This window comes from Sorex araneus, chromosome 6, assembly GCF_027595985.1.
Source record: "Sorex araneus isolate mSorAra2 chromosome 6, mSorAra2.pri, whole genome shotgun sequence".
NCBI classification, from domain to species: domain Eukaryota; kingdom Metazoa; phylum Chordata; class Mammalia; order Eulipotyphla; family Soricidae; genus Sorex; species Sorex araneus.
Genome location: NC_073307.1, coordinates 47,213,636 through 47,236,777, shown reverse-complemented (window position 1 = coordinate 47,236,777; position 23,142 = coordinate 47,213,636). Strand labels below are relative to the sequence as shown.

General features: G+C 44.8%; 1 pseudogene; it reads right to left on the bottom strand.

Annotated features, from left to right (window-relative positions):
• Window positions 1-9,520: 9,520 nt before the first annotated feature.
• LOC101538683 (ataxin-3-like) lies at window positions 9,521-10,312 on the bottom strand (annotated as a pseudogene).
• Between the last annotated feature and the right edge of the window lie 12,830 nt (window positions 10,313-23,142).

The following is a 23,142-nucleotide window of genomic DNA, read 5'->3' as shown; positions in this document are numbered from 1 at the left end:
ATTCCTGACAGTGCTCGGGAGAACTGAGGATGGCGAGAATCAAACTCTGGTTGGCAACGTGCAGGGTAAGCCCCACTGAACTCTCACTCTGCAACCCGTCTGCCGCCAGGTGTTCTTTTGAATGAAGTAGACTCTTAGTGTCCTTACTGTTGAGCTGTTTTCTTTATCATGCGCAGAGGGTAGACTTTCCATATTGGTGCACTTAGAACTCCGTTATTTCTTTCAATGACTGCTGGAGGTGGGGGGTGGGGTGGACTTGTATAGCCCACCAACCAGGACTTAATGTCTGCCACCATATGGTCCCCTGAGCACCACCAATATGGCCCTGGAAGGCCCTGATACAGCTGGGGTAAGCCAGGTATCCCCAGCAGCAAAGGATCCACATAGTATGCCATCTCTGGGCTCTTGTATTGAACTGTTCACTCCCATACACACACACACACACACACACACACACACACACACACACACACACAAAAACGCGTGCGCGTGCGTGAACCCCGTTAGCCAAGAACACGGGTGGGATCCCCAGGCCTTCTGAGTGCTTGCTTGGGTTTACACACTCTCCCAAAAATATAAATAAAATTATTTAAAATAAATAAAGCACTGCCTGGTTCTTTCCACCGTGAGTATGGCACAAACTTAATTTATGGCTCTTGGTGGATTTCTGTTTCCCAGGTGGTTGTGTGGGCCCAGTCCTAACTGATGAATCTGCTGAACTGGATAAAGAATAATGACAAGGGAGGAGTCCCCGACTTGCTGAGACAGTCAAAGTCTGTGCAGGGGTTGGTGTGTAGCTCAGTGGTCCAGCTGGCCTTATATGTGTGAGGCCCTGGTTTTGCTCCTGAGCAGCACACACACACACACACACACACACACACACACACACACACCTACTCATGCTCATACATCCAGTCATGCAACACTCACACGTGCATGCACACACCATGCTAAAACTCACACAGATGCACACACACCATGCTCACACTCACACATACACATGCATATACTCACATATACACACACACACATGCACACACTCACACTCATACTCACACACATGCACACACACATATGCACACAAGAATGTTTTTTGAGTAGTTCTTTATCTTTGAATACACAACCAAGCTAAACCTGCATATGTGAGTTTAGTAAATAATCATAGTCATGTTGCCACCTTATTTGAAATTTGCTTATCATTCCTTCAATGAGCAAGCTCCTGTGTAGCAGGCACTCTGCAAAACTTAATAATGCCGTAATAATTTTCATTGCTTTGGATGCCCTATTCATACTGACTTTAATAGATTATTATTATTATTATTATTATTATTATTATTATTATTATTATTATTATATTAAATATTGCTGGAGCAATAGCACAATGGTTGGGCTTTCGCCTTTCACGTGGCCAACCTGTATTCGATTCCTCCGCTCCTCTCGGAGAGCCCGGCAAGCTACCGAGAGTATCTCGCCCGCCCGGCAGAGCCTGTCAAGCTACCCGTGGTGTATTGGATATGCCAAAAACAGTAACAAGAAGTCTCTCAATGAGAGACGTTACTGGTGCCCGCTCGAACAACTCGATGAACAACGGGATGACAGTGATTATTATTATATTATTATATCTGAATCCTATTGCTCATCGATTTGCTCGAGCAGGCACCAGTAACATCTCTCATTGAGAGACTTCTTGTTACTGTTTTTGGCATATCCAATACACCACGGGTAGCTTGACAGGCTCTGCCGGGCGGGCGAGATACTCTCGGTAGCTTGCCGGGCTCTCCAAGAGGGGTGGAGGAATCGAACACGGGTCCGGTCGGCCGCATGAAAGGCGAATGCCCTACTGCTGTGCTATCGCTCCTATTATTATTATTATTATTGCTTTTGGGCCACACCCAGCATTGCTCAGGGGTTACTCCTGGCTCTGCACTCAGGAATTACTCCTGTGATGCCCAGGAGAGTATATGGAATGCTGGGGATCAAACCTGGGTCAACTGTGTCCAAGGCAAGCGCTCTACCTGATGTACTATCTCTCTGTCCCCTAATTATATTGAGTTAGGTTTGTACCTGGTGATGATTAAGCTCAAACCCAATCCTCTTAGCAAGTCCACAGAAGGAGCTCTCCTAGTTGTCCAGCAGAAGTCCAAGATTCACCCTGTATCTGTTTGACACAAATGACATCCATCACCAAGCCCTGCACAGCGGGCCAGTATGGGTCACCTGTCTCCCTCTGAATCCAGACATAAAGTTGCATCATTTAAAGACCCAATATAAAGACGTTCAATTAAGTGGGAAACAACTACATCTCTCGTCTTACCAAATTCCAGTGGATAGGTACTTTCTTTGCTTATGAATATAACATAAGTCTACAGCAGTATTAAAAGTACTCAAATTTATCTTCATGAGAAACAGTTTATGTCATCACAATTGTCATAAACATCTACACCGTTTTGAAATTATGGGAGCTATTAGACCAACAGGATCTTATTTGACATATTACCAAAAAAATATGGACCACAAAAGAACCCCTAAGCACAGAGTTGTGAATAGCCCTTGAGCACCACTGGGTATTGCCTCCTACATCCCCCCTGTCAAAAAGAAGAGGACACATGCACAAAAATTATAAATTACTATGTCATGTATTGGTTTCTTTAATCATTTGATAACTGTTTCAGGATAATTAATCCCTTTTAATGGGCTAGGTATTAATTCATCATCACCATTATCATCCCATTGATCGTTGATTTTCTCAAGCGGTCTCAGTAAGTCTCCATTTGTCCTAGCTCTGAGATTTTAGAAGCCTCTCTTTACTCGTCCTTTCCAATGGTGCCGCATTGGAGGCTCTTTCAGGGTCAGGGAAATGAGACCCATTATTGTTACTGGTCTTGGCATATGACTATGCCACAGGGAGTTTGCCAGGCTCTCCCATGCGGGCAGGAAACGCTCGGTAGCTTGTCATATTCTCCGAGAGGGAGAACTAGGCTATAAGATGTCAGTGCCATGCGCTTCTAGGAGCTTGGTTTTATAGTCTCTGGATGTTGGCCATTGATGGGATTACATGGCGCCGGGGGCAGTTTCTGCATGTGACCCTCTGGAATATGGGGGATCTGGGCAGAAGAGGCCCAGTCCAATCTGAGCAGGCTTGGAGATCTCAACCCCAGGTCCCACACACCTGGGTTCCTCTGCCGGTTCCTTCATGCGTGAGGCTCGTCCAAATGTGTGGAGAGGGGCCTTGAGCATGGCTGTGGCTGGGTTCCAGAGGTCTTTGGCTGCGGGGGCTCTGCTCGGGGCAGGGAGGGAAACTAGAGTCATCCCCTCTGAAAGGCCCCAATGAAGACAGCCAGTATGTGGGCTAAACGCCCTAAATTTGAAAAGGTGGTCATTTTGGGAGAGGGTATGTTGAGGGGTTGTGTTATGCATAAAACTGTCTCATGAACCCTATTGTTAGCCACAGTGCCTAAAATAAAGTTTTTTAAATAAAACAAGAATAGAGAATAAAATAAGAATAAAGGGGTCCATAGCACGCCAAAAAAATGGCCTGGACATGATGTGGGAGAAGGATGTCTCCCCAAAGGGAAGTTTTAGGTGCCTTTGCCAGAGCAGAAGAGATGCTGAGTGGGCAGAAACAACAGATGTTCACCCTGAAGGGACATGCAGGTGAGAAGCTGTGAGCTTGCCCTCCAGACAGTTGGGCTACATGGTCCCTGGAGATGCTGAGCGCTCCCCCCTCCCTTTTACAGAGAAGTAACCGAGACCCTAGAGAGAAAGGGTTTAGCCAAGGCCACTGCTCTGAGTCTCAGGACCCAGTGAAGGCTCTGGTTACTTCTGAGGGTGGGTTAGGAGGTGTGATGGTAATCAGGGCTCTGAAATTAGACAACAATCCGCACGATACAAGGAAGCATACTGTCTTAAATGTCTCTATTTTTAAATCTCAGATCGATATGCCCCACTATCTTAAAACATTGGAGAAAGAATAATAAACTAAGCTTAATGCAAGTCGAAGAAAATAATAAAGACCCAAACTAACATGAACAAGATAGAATAAAGTCAATAAAAATCAGTGATTGATTCTTTGAAAGGATAAACAGAATTGATGTGCCTTTAAGCTAGATAACCGAGGGGAAAAAGAAAGAAGGCTCAATTTAGTAAATCAAGAAATGAAAGAGGGAACATTACAAGCTTACCGAAGTAAGAGGGATTGTAAGATAACACGAATGGCTGTATGCCAGGACATTACAATACTCAGGTGAAAGGGTCATGTTCCTAAGAGACACAAATGGTCAAAACTATGTCAATAAGAAGCAGAACATCTAAGGCAGAAACAAGTAAAGTGATTGAAGTAATTAAAAATAAAAACTATACATTGAGAACGGGCTGGAGCGATAGCACAGTGGATAGGACGTTTGCTTTGCACACAGCCAACCTGGGTTCAATTCCTCCATCCCCCTCGGAGAGCCCGGCAAGCTACTGAGAGTATCCCGCCCGCGAGGCAGAGCCAGAAGTTCCCCATGGTGTATTCGATATGCCAAAAACAATAAGAACAAGTCTCACTATGGAGATGTTACTGGTGCCCACTCAAGCAAATTAATGAACAATGGGACAACAGTGCTACAACAGTGCTAAATAGAGAACAGCTCATATGTCTTCAATGATTAATCCTACTAAATATTTAAAGAAACATCCACACCAATTCTTCACGAAGTCTTCCAAAAATTGAAGAGGAAGGTGTATTTCTCAACTTTCATTCTTGAGACCAGTCTTACACTCATAGCCAAACCAGACTAAGAGGCTACGGAAAGAAAAAATCACACACCGGTATCTCTTATGAATATAAATTCAGTAACAGTACACAGAAGGACTTAACCACAAAATTCAATATTCTAACAGAAAAAGATGTATAAAGATGTCTCTAGTTCCCAAAAGAATCTCATCATCAAAAGCAATAAAAGATAATGGTGATACATGGAATTAAATTTAAGCAGGCAAGTATAGTGGGACCATTTTGGGAAAATATGCGAAGACAATTTATAAGTATGCCTTATTCCACAAAATAAGGTTAACAACATTCCTTTGCTCTGCCTTTCTTTCCTTTTGAAATTACTTTAAGGATCATCTAAGACAAAAGATGTGAGCAGGTTTTTTATTGTTTAGGGCCATACCCACTGGTGCTTGGGCATTCCTGTTGGCAGTATTTGAGGAATCGTGGTGCCAGGGATCAAATCCAGAGCTCCCACACGCAAAGAATGAACCCTATCCCTTTGAACTATCTCCTCTCCCCATCCCCTTTGTGAGACTTTGTTTCGTTTTGTTTGGGGATCACACCTGGTGATGCTCAGGGGTTACCCCTGACTCTGTACTCAGAAATTGCTTTGGTGGTGCTTGAGGAACCATAGGGAATACTGGGGATCGAACCCAGGTCGGCTGCATGCAAGGCAAACCCCCTTCCCAGAGCTATTGCTCTGGCCCCTCCTGAGAGTGTTTTAGTCTAACGCTGGGCTCTTTAGTTTATAGAGATGATCTTACTCACGAGTTTCATTCTGCTCCAAGGAGTACCTTCTGCCTTGGGGGCTTTCACTTAGTGTTCTCTTGACCCAAAGTGCTCTACCTTCAATTCCCTTTGTGATCTGCTCTTCCATCTTAGGGAGGCCCTCCCTCATCCATGGGTATAATCTTTGAAATAACATTGCTTATAAGGCAAGCCAGCGGGAGAACAGGAACTGTCTCCACAATCCTACAATTTCCCTAAGAGTCTGGGATAGGCTTTGTCCCCTTGCAGGATGCTGCTATTAAATGAGAGGTGTCCCACTATCTGTGAACTTGGCAGCAGGACCTCTCATACCAATGAGGAAGTTCAGGTTCAAGGAAAAGGAATAACTTGGCTGTGTTTCTGCGGCAGTTTGAGAGAGCACTTATGTTGTCCTCCACATTGGGAGTGTTTTTCCCAGAAAAACATTCAGCTGGAGAGAACATGGGCGGACAGGTTTGAGCTGGTCACCTGGTCACCCTTCAGGACAGGAGATTAGCTCTGGCCGCGTTCAGTTCTATGCTATGTCTCCAGTCTGTGAAAAGTCAAGGTCAGCTTGTGGCTTTCTCCATGTGTCCCGGGCCCCAGGGGGGACACTCTGTAGCCCTGAGGAGCAACTGATCTTCATGAGTCTTTGCTGACTTAACCATCACCCTGAAATCCCAAGGTGGTTCTCCGTAGCAAGCGCCCAAATCTCCTCAGTCCACAGAGGCACATTGATAGAATAAGAAAAAATATATAAGGAGAAGGGACAACTTAAGCACCACGGTGAAGATAGAAGTGTGTGAACTCACTTTGCTCTCCAGATGCTTGTCTCAGCAGAAAGCCAGCCTGGTGCCTGACCTTTGGTCAAATCTCCCTGAAACTTACCCAAAAACTGAGTGAAAAGAGAAGAAAGGGCTAGTAGCCAGGCAAAAGTGCTCACTGAGGTGGGAAGGAGGCGGGTAGGCTAAGTGTGGAGCCAGGAGTAAGATGGGTATCATCAAGATGCCACTGATACACCCAGCCCCATGCTAGGTGAGTCTGTTCTCCAACTTGATTCTGGACGGGTCTTGTGACTTGCCTGGATTGGGGGAATGTGTCAGAGTAGAGGATAGGCCAGCTCTAGGGCAGCTGAGCAAACTGGCTGGGAGCTCCTAGGCACGGGCTCTGGGACAAGGGGTTTAGCTCACCTGCAGGAAAGACCATGTGGAGACAAAGGGTCTGCAGGGTGAGCGAGATTCATCGATCCCCTTCCCTGAATATTTTTAATGTGAAAAGTTGTACCTCCACTATTGAGTGCCTCGCTTCTGGGGGTGGGGGTGGAGGGTCCTACCCAGCAGTGTTCAGCTTACTCCTGCTTCTGTGCTCATCCCTGGTGGGCTCAAGGGCCAAGCCAGGATCAAGCTGGGAATCAAACCTAGGTCAAATACATGCAATACAAATGCCCTATCCTCGTATTATCTATCTGGCCCCCAGACTTTATGCTTTGGCTCGGACCATTTCCTCAGAACTAATTAGCAAAGGATGAACAGGCCCAAATATGAAATGCTTTAGAGATTCATGTTGCTCTGGGGCTGTGCTGGGTATCTCTGTATCAATTCAATTTTAGTACATGTCATGTCTAAGTTTACATGTAATTTGTAAACTTTTTTTTTTTTTGCTTTTTGGGTCACACCTGGCGATGCACAGGGTTTACTCCTGGCTCTGCACTCAGGAATAACTCCTGGCGGTGCTCAGGGGACCATATGGGATGCTGGGAATCGAACCCGGGTTGGCCGCGTGCAAGGCAAACGCCCTACCCACTGTGCTATTGCTCCAGCCCCATAATTTGCAAACTTTTAAGTAATTTGAACTCAATTTTCAATTTTATTAATTTCAGAATGCTTTTCAGCTAGTATTTTGAGGGTGTTCAGGGATCATTCCTGGTGGTGCTCAAGAGACCAAAATTGAGGTGCCAAAAATTGAACCCAAGTCAGCCACTATACTATTTCTCTGGGCCCTCTTTTTTTTCCCTTCTGAAGTGTACACCAACTCTCTTTACTAATATGATAGGTGTTCCAGGACTAGAGGTCACCAACTGCACAGTTTACAAAAAAATTGCAATTCCAAAATGTGTGTGTGTGTGTGTGTGTATGTGTGTGTGTGTGTTGGAGATACCTGGTGATGAGCAAGGCTCTTGGCTTAGGGATCACACCTGGAGAGGCTCAGGGGAACTTATGGGAGGCTAGAGATTGAATCTGGATTGGCTGAATGTCAACAGGTGCTTACCTACTATGCTATCTCTCTGACTCACTTCTGAAATCTCTCTCTTTTAATCCCACTTTTTAAAAACAGTGTGGTTTACAAAGATGTTCATGATGATTTGTTACAGGCATTCAATATCTCAATACCAATCTTACCACCACTGTCTCCATTTTCCCAACCACCCCTTGAACTTGATCCTGTAGCAGGCCCACAATAGCTTATTTTATATTGCTTGTTACAGGCTGGATAAGCTACTGAGAGTATCCCGCCCGCACAGCAGAGCCTCGCAAGCTCCCCGTGGCGTATTCGATATGCCAAAAACAGTAACAGCAAGTCTCACAATGGAGATGTTACTGGTGCCTGCTGGAGCAAATCGTTGAACATCGGGACAACAGTGTTACAGTGCTACTGTAGCATTAAGTGGCTAACAGAGAAATCAAAAAATTATCTCCATAGGAAAAAACGTTCGTGAAAATTATAGCATCTCATCATGGGGACATTAAGTCCTTGTCTGAGGTTTTACTAAGCTGCTGTTGCAAGTTAAGTCTTCTGTGTTATTGTCTTTGTTAGTTGACATTGGTTGGCTTTTGCGTTACTACTCAGATGTCAGTGTTGTAGAGTTTGGACATGTTGTGCAGCCACAAATGTCCCAGAGCCACAAATGTGGCCGTGCGCTCTGCTTCTGAAACCTCTTGATGTCAATTCCACATGTAGAACAGCCCAACCGCCCCTATGGGTGCCACTCACAAGAGTAGCCCCTTTTGCCTTTATCCTGCTTTCTTTTTTTTTTAAAAAAAAGCCAAACTAACTTCCTTGTCTGAGTATTGTTCTCTTTAACATATTACTAAAGTGGGCTGATGCTGTAATCATGCAGGAGAATGGTGGGAAATATAAACATCTAAATGATTTGGGGATTCGGTGGGGATTGGCCATATCCAGGGATGCTCAGAATCGAATCCAGTCCTCCTGAGTATAAGGCATGCACTCATCCTGTTGCCCTATCTCTACAGCCCCTACAAGTTTCTTCTGTTCTTCGCTTCCTCTGAGCTGGAGCGATTGCACGGAGGGTAGGGTGTTTGCCTTGCATTCGACTGACCCGGGTTCGATTCCCAGCATCCCATATGGTCCCCCAAGCATCGCCAGGGGTAATTCCTGAGTGCAGAGCCAGGAGTAACCCCCGAGCATTGCCAGATGTAGATGTTACACACATAGAAAAGAGAAAAAGAAAAAAAAAGTTTCTTCTGTTTTAAAATTACTTCCAACAGTTTCCAAAAACATGATCACAGTTGCCTGACGCATGTCTTCACTCACAGTGTCAGTTTGATCACTGCAGAGTGCTCCTGAACTTGTGCTCAGCCTTTCACACGTGGGGATGGTTTCTCCACAGATCCAGTTGCCACTGTCATTTGCTGCTGCTATTTTTCAAAGTAGGTTTTTCTCCTGCAGTAAGGTGTGTACCTGATGTGTACATTAGGAATATAGGTATATTTGAGGGAGGGCAGTCACACCTAGCTGTGCTTGGGGTTTGCTCTTGGCAGTACTCTGGAGACCATATGCACCGTAGGGTCTCTCTAGTCTACATCAGGAATCTCTGTTTCATTTAGTTTTTGTTTGTTCTTGTCTGGGAGCCACAAGCAGCTGTGCTCAAGTTGTACTCCTAGCTCTGCACTCAGGGGTCACTTCTCTACTTAGAAGACCATGTAAGGTGCCAAGGATCAAACTTGGATTAGCCGCATGCAAATGCTCTGCCTGCTGTTCTATCTCTCCTTCCCCTCAGGTCAGGAATATCTTGAGATAATTTCTTAAACTACCTGGCATACTGAGCTGAATAGCTTTATGGAGCTTTGCTTCTTCATCTTCCAGGTCAATTCCTTGGCATCTTTGTCCCAGAGCTGTTGGAAAATCTTCATCATATCTAACACTGCAGACTTATCATGCATGCCTAAAACTCACTCCAGTTCTGCCTTCTGGGCTCTGTTATTTCAGTTGCATTAATTCTTCTCCAGAAAGTTTTGGTCAAGGCACCTGTTGGCCCCTATCATCTGTACCAAGTCACCCTCACATTCTGGCAGTTCATACTTAAGAACAAATGTAGGATAACCTGCTGGTATGACTGAGCCCAGAAAAGTACAAATTATACATCTGAGATTTGTTCTGGACCCGCAAAGAGTGCATTTAAGCTGAACTGTTTTCCTAATGTTCTAACTATAAAACAATGTTCTTTATAATTGCATGTAAATTATTTTTCATACAGAATCCATCCTGAGCCTCTGATGCTCTGGACTGTTGAGTAGGATTAGTTGTTAACCCCATGTTTTCAAGGCACTGCTTATGAGTTGAATGAAGAAAAGACACTGTGATCCATATTTCCAGAAGGCCTCTATAAAAATGTACAATAATCTTCACTAGAAACTCCTCCCTCTGCCTTCCTTTTCTCCCTTCTTCATCTAGCTGATGTGCAATCAAAGACAATTCCACAGAGCTAAATTAATCTTGCAGTAGATTAGTCAAGCAATGTTGAGCACAAAGTGAGCCTTCTTATTTTTCATGGAATATGGACTCCATGTTTGTTTCTGATTTTAAAGAGCAGCAGAAAAAGAATTATTCTGATCCTAATGTGTCACTGTATCACTGTATCACTGTCATCCCATTTATCATCAATTTGTTCAAGTGGGCCCAGTAACGTCTCTATTCATCCTAGTCCTGAGATTTTAGAAGCCTCTCTTTACTCGTCCTTCCCAATGATACCACATTAGAGGCTCTTCAGGGTCAGGGGAATGAGACCCATCTTTGTTACTGTATTTGGCATATAAATACACCATGGGAAGCTTGCTAGGCTCTCCCTCGTGCGGGCAGTAAACTCTTGGTAGCTTGCCAGTTCTCTAAGAGGGAGAACTAGGCTATCAGATATTCTGGGAGCTTGGTTTTATAGTCTCTGGATGTTGGCCGTTGATGGGATTACATGGTGCCGGGGGCAGTTTCTGGGTGTGACTGCCTAACTACTGGAAAATGGGAAATATGGGTGGAAGGGGCTCAGTCCCAATCTGAGCAGCCTTGACGATCTCAGCCCTGGGTCCCACACACCTGGGTTCCTCTGCCGGTTCCTTCATGTGTGAGGCTCATCCAAATGTATGGAGAGTAGCCTTGAGCATGGGAAGTATGCATGTGAAGAAACTCTTGGAGTAGTTGGGTGCTGGCTTTATATTAAAACGTACTTTTTGCATATTCCTTCTTATTGTTTTTTTTTTCCTGCTGCCTTTCTCACCTGGAGGTTGAACTCTTTTTTTTTTTTTTCTTTTTGGGTCATACCCGGCAATGCACAAGGGTTAACTCCTGGCTCTGCAGTCAGGAATAACTTCTGTCAGTACTCGGGGTACTGTGTGGGATGCTGGGAATTGAACCCGGGGCGAATGTGTGCAAGTCAAACGCCCTACCCACTGTGCTATCACTCCAGCCCTAAAACATACTTTTTGGATGCATTTTCTACTAGCCACATCACAACTCTCTATCTCTCCCTCACTCTCTTTCTCCTCCTTCTCTTCCCTCTCTATATTTCTCTAAATAAAACCATTTTACTTAAAACATGTATTGTATGAAGCTGGAGAGATAACTCAACAGATTGGAGTGCATACTTTATATGTAAGAAATCCAGTTCAAATGCTGCAATCACATGTCCCTCACACACCAAGCTGAGAGTAGTGTCTGAAATGCTGTGTCTAGGCTAGAAACAAATAAAAAAAAGCTAAAACAATTTCAGGATTTCTACAACGTTGTTGCCAGGTTCTTCATAGTACATTATTTTGGGGCTGGAGCAATAGCACAGCAGGTAGGGTGTTTGCTTTGCATGTGGCCAACCCGGGTTTGATTCCTCTGCCTCTCTCGAAGAGCCTGGCAAGCCACCGAGAGTATCTCGCCCACATGACAGAGCCTGGAAAGCTACTCGTGGTGTAATTGATATGCCAAAATCAGTAACAACAATTCTCACAATGGAGACATTACTGGTGCCCGCTCGAGCAAATCGATGAGCAATGAGGATGACAGTGACAGTGACATTATTTTAATGCACTTTCCAAGTGGGGAAATTTTTACAAATGTAGAGAAATGAAAATATATTTGGGTTTTAATTTTCTGAGTGAAGATTCCCTACTAAATTTTTCTTCAGTTCAATCTTTATAAAAATAATCTTGGAGGCTGGAGCAATAGCACAGTGGGTAGGGTGTTTGCCTTGCACGTGGCCAACCCGGGTTCGATTCCCAGCATCCCATAGGGTCCCCTGAGCACCGCCAGGAGCAATTTCTGAGATGCAGAGCCAGGAGTAACCCCTGAGCTTCGCAGGATGTGACCCAAAAAGCAAAATAACAATAATAATAATAATAATAATAATAATAATCTCAGTGCAATTATTAAATAGAAAAACTGGCCATTCAGTGCTGGCATGAGTCCAGAAGAGAGCTTAGTCCTGATATATCTTCTCTTGTTCAACAAATAGAAAAATCCGGAGCTCAAGGGCCTGGTTTTCTACGTATCTGATCTTTTCCCTCTGGCCCCTCAGGACTCTGTGATGTCAGAGCTGACATTATCCCCATTGCACTGTGGGAGAGCTGAGGCCCAAGAGGGTAGATTGCTTGTTGGACTCATTCAGCTTCAAAGCAGGAGAGTTGAGATTTGAACTTAACATTTCCTGAGTCTCTTTACACATTTCCACAGTCAGAGCAGTCCACGTGTTTGTGGGCTAAGTCAGTAAACAGAGGCTTCTCAGGTGAGAACCAGATAGCCGCCAGCAAAACAGCTTAATGAGGGGCTTGGATATTCGAAAAATTAATTCTGCAAGCTTAGTTAAACCATAATTCCCTGGAACTTCGTTTTAGCTGAGTATAGTTACTATGTTAGTCCTAAGACTAACTAAAATTTTACCAGTGGCACGCAGAGACTGTTCAAAGCATTAGTTGTACTTTTAGTCCCAAGATTAGAGTTCAAAGACTAACTGCTTTTGAGTGATTCTCAGGCAGCTTTCTCACTCTGCAATGGTCAGCTTCAAAGATTCCAGAGACCACGTGGAATTCGTGAGGTGGAGGATATGAGTGAATACGATGCTACGTCTCTCTTCAATGTAGGACATTCTTCCTTTCTAATTGTATTGTATAATTTTATTTTTAATTGAATTATCATAGTTGATAGCTATGATCTTTGTCAGTTGTAAAAGCTACTACCTCTCTGCCAGTGTTGAAAGATCCTTGACTATTATTGGACCTTTCTATTAAATTTTTTTTTTTTGCTTTTTGGGTCACACCCAGCAATGCTCAGGGGTTACTCCTGGCTTCGCACTCAGGAATTACCCCTGGCAGTGCTTGGGGGACCATATGGGATGCCGGGGATCGAACCCGGGTCGGCCTCGTGCAAGGCAAACGCCCTACCCTCTGTGCTATCGCTCCGGCCCCTAAAAATTTTTTAAATTGATTCAGATTCTGTGATTTACTATTAATAGTTTTTTAGGCACACAATTCCAATGTCAGAGCTCTCATCAGCATACCCATCTCCCTCCCCCAAAACCCCAAGTCTACTCCCTTTCAACTCCTCCACTCCTACCAACTCAATTGTGTGGGGCAGCTCTCCCATAATGCTGCCTTTGACCCTGTGTTGCCACCTTGCTGTGTAAAAAAATACAACTTTGGAAAACAGTTTGGCAGGTTTTAGTGGGGCCAGGGATCACATTGAAAGAGTTTTACTGTTTTGTTTTAAGTTTTACTTCACAGGGGAGCACCAGATCACGGAGAGCCCAGGAGCTACCATGCACACACCACCCCAGCTCAGGACCAGGAGTTCGCACTTGTCTGGAACACTCACTCCCTAAGCCACTAAGTCGTCTCTGGGTCCTTCTGTACCGGGAATCCCTAATAGTAGAGCTGGAAGGATCACTTTAGCACTAGCAGGTGGAGTCAGAATTGAAACGCACAACCTTTGGGGCTGGAGGGATAGTACAGTGGGTAAGGCGCTTGCCTTGCATACAGCCAGCCTGAGTTGGATCTCCAGACCCCCCATATGGTCCCTGAGCCAGCCAGGAGTAATTCCTGATCACAGAGCCAGGAGTAAGTAATGAACACCACTGGTGTGGTCCAAATAACCAAACCAAAAAAAAAAAATTAAACTCACAACCTTGCACTTTCTGGGTAAGTGCCTGATGCCACCAAACCACCCTTAGGGACCTGGTGGTTTTCATTTCTACTTGTTTATTTGAGACAGGGTTTCCCAAGCAGCACTCAGGGGGCCCAAGAGCCACTCCCAGAGAAACACGACCATATTGGCTGGTGGGTCGATGCTAAGGCTAGAGGATGCAGCCCTGCTTAGAGACTGTGACGCTGGGGTCCTCCAGGGGTACACCCAGGAATGTTCAGGAGACAAAATGGTGCCAGGGGTGAAGGCTAGGTCAGGCGCTAGGTATGCACCTAACTGCTGTACTATCTCCAACAACCTGCATTTTTCTAAAAAACTAAACATACACTTTCCAGATGACCCAGAAGTCCCATTTTAAGTATTTATACCAGAGAATTTTTTTTCTGCACAAGAATGCACATATGACTTATAGTGAATTTGATGGCTATAGTTAAAAAAAATGGGAAGCAACATAAATGGTGAGCCAAATGAGCAATTTCTTTTTTTTTAAATAAACAAATTGTGATGTAATATTCGTTCATTGGAACACTACTAAGCAATTAAAAGAGACAAAGCACCAACAATATGTAGCACAACATACATATAGGTGCGTTGTGTTAAGTGAAATAATCCCAACTAAAAAGTCCAAATGGTATATAATGATCACTGTCATCCCCGTTGTTTATCGATGTGCTCGAGTGGGCACCAGTGATGTCTCCATCTTGAGACTTGTTGGTACTGTTTTTGGCATATAATGATATTTAAATAAAATTTTAGAAAAGGTAAAAATTGCCTTTAGAAAAGGTAAATTATAGAGACACAGCAGTGACTCCCAGGAGACAGCAGCTCGCCGGGGATCTCTCTAGACCCCATACCGAGCCAATTCCACCAGGACACCTCAGATGGAGTGGGCGTGCTCTCTCCGCCTGCTCCAGATGAAACCCTGGTGGCCATGAGCTTTCAGAAGCAAAGCCCAGGGCAGCGGGTTCAGGGACTAAGACTCCAGGCCACATGGTGGCAGCTGAGATGGGCCATCCGTCCCGTCTCCCCACCCACTTGGAGTTCTGGCTGTCACGCCTACAATCTGCTTCCAGGCACCATCTCTGCACATCAACGGCCTTGATCCAGAGACTCCCAATGAATCTCAAAATGGATTATCTCCCTGCAGAGATGTCTCTGGACCCCAACTACTTACAATTTTAGAATTTCAGAAGTGTGTGGCCGCAAAGGCGGCCACAAGACCTCTCGTGATATTTAAAACAAGCAATAGAAAATAAATTATCTAGCATTTGCCCCTGGCAGGCAGGCTTGAATGATGGTGGGAAAATTCAACATAATGGTGGTGCGAAGTTGTAATGGTGGTGGAATTGGTGTTGAAATATTGAATGTAATCAATTAATGTGAATAACCGTATGAAAATAAAGTCATTAAAAAGGTGAATTATAACAGGTGAAGGCCAAGGGTAAGGGTGAGGAGAACAGATTATGTAGCAAATGTTTTGGCATAATGGATATGTTCTAAATTGTTTTCTGGTGATGGTTATGTAGCTGAATGCATAGAATTTGATACTTGAATGGTGCATTTTATTGTACATTAAATTATGTTTCAGTAAAGCTGTTTCTATAATACACATCATTTGGTTGTTTTGTACTTCTTAAAGATGAATTACTTTTCAAAGTATGGAGCCTCCTATTCCTAGTGAATTCCAAAGGCCGGCAAAGTGGATATATGTCACTTATGTGAATGAGAGATTCCAGAGAGATAGTATAGATAGTACATTCAATATTTCAACACCAATTCCGCCACTATTACACCTTTGCACTACCGTTATTTCGAATTTTCCCTCCACCATTCAAGCTTGCCTGCCAGGGCAGATAGTACAGCACTTACCTTGCATGCAGCCAACCTGCATTCCATGCTGGTATCCCATATTGTTCCCTGATCCTCACTAGGAGTGATTCCCCCCCAAAAAATAAATAAATAAGAGGTTTCTGAATTAAGGGTAAGCGTTAGCATATTTAGGATTATTGGGTTTTTGGCTTAAGGTCAGTATTGCCTTGTGTATAGTAGAAAAAAAGTACAAGAATCAATAGCACTCATTGATTCATTCATTTATTATGTACTGAGCACCCATCATATGCCTGACACTGTTCAATAGTGTTGAGCTAAGTGAGTCTGAGCTATGTCACTGGGCAATTGTATCTAAGAGTGTCTTAGAAGATGCAGGCTTGTACTGTGTGAGCTGGAAACACGGTGCAGAGGCGAAGGCATTTGCCCACTTGCCTGGCATTCACCCCTGGCACCACATATGGTCCCCTCAACATAGTCAGAAGTGATTCCTGAGCTCCACTAGGGGTGGCCCTGAAACAAAAGCAAAACAACAACAAAACGAAGCTTATGAAAACCATTAAATTGTTTGGTGCTGATTACAAGTGCAAGGGAGAAAAGGACTAAGAGCTTGGAGTCAGGAAGACCGGACCCACTAATCCCTACCGCCATCACCATGGTTTGCCACCATGCTGCTACAGCTTTTCAACTGGACAATTAAAGCAGCCTTCACATTGGTCTACCGAGTCGACTCTAGTTTCCACTGCAACACTGTGGAAGAAATTTTACTCTGGCGAGCAATGGGTTCAGTTCTGGATTTCAGTTGGCCTCTGAAGCCTTCCAACTGCTGCAGTATGTTAGTTGCATTCTAGAGTGTTCCATTCTATGGAGGAATGGATGTTTGATCATTGTATGATGGGAACTCAATCATAAAAGCTTTGTAACTTAATCTCACGGTGATTGAATTTTTAAAAAAAGAAAAAAAATGTTCCATTCTAGACACCATAGCAGTTGGAAGGTTTCAGAAGCCAACTGAAATCCAGAGCTGATTCCATCACTCGCCAGACTAAAATTTCTGCCACAGTGTCTCATAATCCCGCAGATCACAGTCCAGGCTCTTCACTGTGGTACCAGAACCCTGGCTGGAAGGAAGGTTGGCCGAGGAGAGGTGGGATCCCTGAGGGGTGGGGTGGGAAGGACAGAATGCTTAGTGGCTAAAAGCATCGGGGCTCTGGTTCTAGTGCTGCTGGTATTGATGCAACCTGAGACTCAGTTTCCCAGGTGACAGAACCATGAGACAGGTGATCTTTAAGGCCACTTTCAGTCCCCATGCCATCCTTGTTGGTTTATTCTTATTGATGTTTTCTGGCTCTGGCTCTCTGTGCCCCTCTCACTCCACAGACACCTTGATAGAAAATTGTTATCTGCGGATATGAGTCACAGATTATAACTGACTCAATCTGCAGGAGTCTTCACAGCCCATTCGGCTGACATGATTCTCTGCCCAGAGGAGCTTTAGGGTCATGTTACTGACCTGAAGTGTGAAAGAAAACCTAGTGAGAGTCCTTTGAAATGGAAGAAGCAGGAATGCAAGAGTCACTGGCCTGCTCCTGGAAAATGATTGTCTGCTGGAATTCTGCAAAAGGGAGCGAGTGCAAGAAGAAATGGTCTGGTCTTTCTCTCAGCTCATTCAGAGGCTGTGTATGAAGCTCTCCAAAAAAGACTAGAGAGATATTTCCCTCCAGTCAAATAGAAAGGTCACTGAGCTGGCCACAAATCAATGGGCCATCAGTCTTGGCTTGACCTTGGCACTGTCTCTTCACCTCTAACTCCTCCCTCCCTCCCTCCCTCCCTCCCTCCCTCCCTCCCTCCCTTCCTTCCTTCCTTCCTTCCTTCCTTCCTTCCTTCCTTCCTTCCTTCCTTCCTTCCTTCCTTCCTTCCTTCCTTCCTTCCTTCCTCCTTTCTTCCTCCCTTCATTTCTTTATTTCTCGTTCTTTCTTCATTCTTTTTATACCAATAGAACATGGTAAGAACAGCTCAAGTTCACTGGATATTTCACATTATGCTCAAGTTCCCAAGCAAGTTAGAAATATACAAGGAATAATCAAAGAGGAAAAGCTGTTTCTTAGTCTCACCTTTCTGACATCAACAGGTTTTTTAATTCTTAGTCTAATTTTTTTTGAAGACACCATAATTTATAAAGCTATTAATGATTGAGTTTCAGGAATACAATATCAACAGTGTCAAGTTACATCCACCAGCGTCCCCAGTTTCCTCCCTCTTTCCAATCTTCCTCTTTGACAGCCACTTTAAAAAATGTAGACTGGTTTACAGCGCTGTTGCCGGTTGGGTTTCATGCTTAACACTTTACCACCCTCCTGTGCCACCACTTCCACTAGAGTAATAACTTCCCTCACTATTATTCCAGTTCCTCCCTCCCTTTCCTACACCCCTCTCCCCTTCCCTGTGGTCTTCGACCTACTAAAGACCACTTCTCAGTTTCTATTGCCACTGGGCAATTGTTATTCTGCTACGCTTCTTTATATCCCACACATGAGAGAGATTATTCTGTGTCTGTCCCTTTTCCTCTGCTTAACTTCACTCAGCATGATATTCTCCAGATCCAGCGATGTAAGAGCAACTTGCATGATTTCCTCTTTTCTTGCAATGGAGTGGTATTTCCTTGAGTACCTTAGTGTAACTTAATGTCTTTATACAGTGATCTTCATGAACAGACTATTTTTTTTCTTTTTGGGTCACACCCAGCATTGTACAAGGATTACTCCTGGCTCATGCACTCAGGAATTACTCCTGGCAGTGCTCGGGGGACCCCATATGGGATGCTAGGAATTGAGCCTGGGTTGGCCGCATGCAAGGCAAATGCCCTACCCACGGTGCTATTGCTCCAGCCCCAAACAGACTTGTTTTTTAACCAAATGGGATTGTAGTTATACATTCCTAGTGGCACCCAATTCTTTGGGTGGGTGGGAGGAGAACGGAGGGGCTTCCAAGAAGTGCTCAGGGAGCCTGGGGCCACTCCTGGTGACACTGAGCCAACCAGTCCCAGTGGTTCTATGTCCAGGTCTGAGGATGCGATGCTGCTCGGGTTCTGTCATGCTGGGGGCCACCAGGACCATGCCTGGCACTTTTCGGGAGCCAGGTGGGGCCAGAGATCAAGTAAGGGATCTCAAACCCCAAACTATTTCCCTGATTCCAATTCTTCTTCTCTTTTTGTATTTTTTTGCAATATTTTTGAATATCTTTGCATATAATTAACCTTTCTGTGCTTTGATAACCATGTGACTAGATACCTAAAGGTATTCTCTGATGGAAATCACTATTTCATTTTACCTTCAGGCACATCGAGACCCAGAAGCAGGGCAGCCAAGCCCTGGGGCTTGAAGACTGTGCTGGGGGAGGGATAGATCGCTCAGGGTCCAGCAGGTACCCCCAGACACCCACTGGGGAGTTCTATCCTACTCTATATGACTTTCCATACTTCTTCTAACCCACCCATCTAGGCCATAGAGCAAAGTAGAATAGTATTTCTAGGGCTTTCTGTCAGGGTGCCCCTGGAAACTAGCTGGATGTGTTTACTCACTCATTTCTCCAACAAACCAAACACTTGGTATATGACAGGCATTGCTTTGAATTCTAGAGATTTGTCACTCAATAAGAGGAAAGAATTTTGGTTCTCACTAAGTAAATGATGGTTGGAGGGACTGCTCGGGATGGGAGATATGTGCTGACAGTAGACCATGGACCAAACATGATGGCCTCTTAGTACCTATGTTGCACATCGTAACACCCAAAAGCAGAGAAAGAGCAAGAGAGAATGTGTCTGCCACAGAGGCACGGGGTAGAAAGGGGTGGGGGTGGCGGGAGGGATGCTGGGAACATCGCTAGTGGAGAATGGGCACTGGTGGAGGGATGGGTGCTCTATCATTGTATGACTGAAACATAAGCATGAAAGTTTGTAAGTCTGTAACTGTATCTCAGTGATTCAACTAAAAACAGTTTAAAGAAAGTAAAACAGCAACAACAAAAAAGAATAGATGGAGATTTTCACCTCAAAAATTTTTTTGGTTCTCACATATTCTTCTTTTTTTTTTAAATTTAAATTTTATTGAATCACCATGTGGAGGGTTACATAGTTCTCAGGATTATGTCAGTTATACAATACTCAAACACCCTTCCCTTCACCCGTGCCCATATTCTATCACCAACCACCCCATTATACCTCCCGCCCCCTCCCGCCCCCCCAGTCCCCGCCCTTGTAAATGATAAGTTTCACTTCGTTTACGCTTTATCTTGGTTACAGTCCATGTTTCAACACATAACACACTATTGTTGCTAGGGTTGCCCCCCACAAAAGAAAAGACAGTCCCACTGTCAAGGAAGCATTTGATGGCTCTCCATTGCTGAGAATGTAGAGATATTAAGTCCCGATGTTTGTTACATAACTTTTCTATTTTTTCCCCCCTCGTCCCGCGCCACCGAGATCATGCCTGTTTAGTAATCACCACGCTGCCTGACAAAGGGAAAACAAACCAAAAAAGATGGTTATTTCCTGTCATCAGCCGGCGTGGGGCTCTGGCTTAGTTGATAGTCTGGTAAAATGTCTGCAAGCAGTTTCTGGAACCAAACGTAATACGCTGGTATCGGCCCTGGCTCGAGATTCCACCAGCGTCCCGCTGTTCCAAGTACATAATAACTTATTCCCTTGTATCCCATTCCCACGCCACCAGGTCCGTGTTAGCTTAATGGACATCATACTATGGTTAACGCCACGCCGAGTTTCTTCCCGAGAAAGAAGGATATTTCTTCTCAGCCGGCGTGGGGATATGGCTTAGTTCAGTCTATAGAGATGGCTACCACTTTGGTAGCCTTCAATATTTCAGCAAAAGACTTACTATTCTTGTTAGGATTTCCCACCAAAGTCCGACCCGTTAAAAGGGAACTATTTCATATTGGTGATGATTAAATGACAATAGGTTGCGCGGCCATGGCAGCGGCCTCTCTCGGCTTTGAATTTCTGTATAAAGTCCAGGGAAAGTACAGCCAGAAATTACACGTCACTACAAACTTTAACCCTATTATGGTCCCCCCAAAGTCCAACCCATTACAAAGGAACCATTTCATATTGCTGATGATTAGATGACATTAGGCTGCCGCGGCCGCGCAGTTTTGGGTTTCTATATAAAGTCCAGGGAAAATTCTGCCTAAAATTCTATCGCTACAATCTTTTACCCTTCAACAAAAAACTCAGTACTATTGTTTGGAGTTTCCCCCCACGGTAAGCCCTGCCAAAAAGGAACATTTACACGTTGCTGACAATCAAGAGATATTAGGTCGCGTGGCTGCAATAGCAGCCGCGCGGTTTTGGATTTCTATATGAAGTCCAGGGAAAATTCTTTTGGTAATTGCATCACTTGCTGGCAGCGCCTGGGCCAGTAGCTCCGAGCACACAGTTTGGAGGCATTTTGGGGGCGCCGCTCGTGTCCAAAGTGGTTCAGTTACCTCTGGGGTCGATCTCGAGCGGGGCCGGAAAGGAGCGTCCCCACATGGCTCTGTGCTTAAATGTCGGCTGGCACAGGGCGGATCCGGGAGTCCCGCCCCATCGGCTATCCCGGGCTTCCTGCATAGTCTAAAAACCGGCTATTGCCTCGCTGCATTCAAAAAGAAAGAGTTGAGAGAAAAAAGACCATACCCCGCCGGCAGCGCCTGGGCCAGTAGCTCCGAGCACACAGTTTGGAGGCATTTTGGGGGCGCCGCTCGTGTCCAAAGTGGTTCAGTTGCCTCCGGGGTCGATCTTGCGAGGGGCCGGAAAGGCTCACATATTCTTCTTAGTGAAGAAAATAGGATCTTAGTGAAGGAAGTCCATAAGTTATTTTAACAGTCAACATTTTATGAACAATTGTTTTGTCCCCAGTTCTCTCCCTCCCATAGCCTGCAATGCCAAAGTAGCCATGTTTGTGCTTGGGGTATCTCTCTGAATTTCAGTTTCTTTTTGTTTGTTTGGGCACAATTGCCTGTGCTCAGGGTCTGCTCCTTTCTCTGTATTCGGGAGACCAAATGGGGTGCCAGGAATCCAACCTGGGCCAGCTGTGTGCAAGGCAAGTGCCCTACCTGCTGTATTCTCTAGCCCTAGCCTCTCACTATTTATTTTTTCACTTAATTTGTATTTCCTTTTCATTTGACTTCAAAAGATTTTTCTCTGGATAGACCTTGCATTTGTCTTGGCAAACTAAAGCAAGTTTTACTGAAAAGGAAGTTAAGGGTCAAGAAAAAACAGGTATTTCTCCCAAGCTTACATATTTGGATATTTGGCGGCAGATTTTTAAAAAGGAAAAGGGAAAGAAAGCAGGAATTCACAATAGATTGAGCCAAATGATCTTTGAGGAGATCTTTCCCCTGGAACAACAGTCCCCAACTCTTGCAGAACACGCCTCATGAATTCCCAGTCTTAACGCATCCACTTCATTGGTGAGCATACGTGCTGGGGGATGGATCAAAGCTGCGGCCTCATACAAGCGAGGCAAGTTCTTCTTCCTGTGCTGTCACCTCTCTCCCCAACAGAGGCAAACACAGGCAGCAAATGGTAGCCAGAGCTTTCCCCACTCCCCACTTACTCAAAGACTCATTCTGGGGTGCTCCACAACCCTGCCTCACTGCTCCGAGAGCTTCTCGTTTCAATCCAAGCTGACTTGTCTAAGAGTCTTAAAAACTTGCTAGGAATTTGATGCCACTTTGGCAAATGCTGCTGTGGGTCAAAAGAGTAGTTGATTATTCATCTAATGAATAAGTTTGGGAGCAGTTCCCAAACTAATTCGGCCTTCAATCCCTTTCATGGGCTGGAGCGATAGCACAGCGGTCGGGTGTTTGCCTTTCAGGCGGCCAACCCGAGTTCAATTCCTCCACCCCTCTCGGAGAGGCCGGCAAACTACCGAGAGTATCGAGCCCGCGCAGCAGAGCCTGGCAAGCTACCCGTGCATATTGGATATGCCAAAAACAGTAACAATAAGCCTCTCAATGAGAAGACATTACTGGTGCCCGCTCGAACAAATCGATGAGCAATCGGATGACCCCTTTCATAACAAAACATTGTTCAGTGGCCCCCAATGGTACCGATGGTTGATTAACCCCCTCCCCCTGCATCATTGCCAAAGTAGGGCAGAATCATCCACTCTGGGAAATGCTTTTCTAACTGGATGCTAGTATCATCAACATTAATAAAGCATTACTAAACAAATAGCATTAATAACAGTCGCTCTGACATATGAGCAATCTCACAAGTGACTATACTTTTGGATCCTTCCAGCCAAAGCTCATCCTTCAAACCCCAATCAGGCATCAATTCTCCAAGAAACCTGCTCCAGTAGTCTCTACCTGAAGTGTCCCCTCCTCAGCTTGGGTCA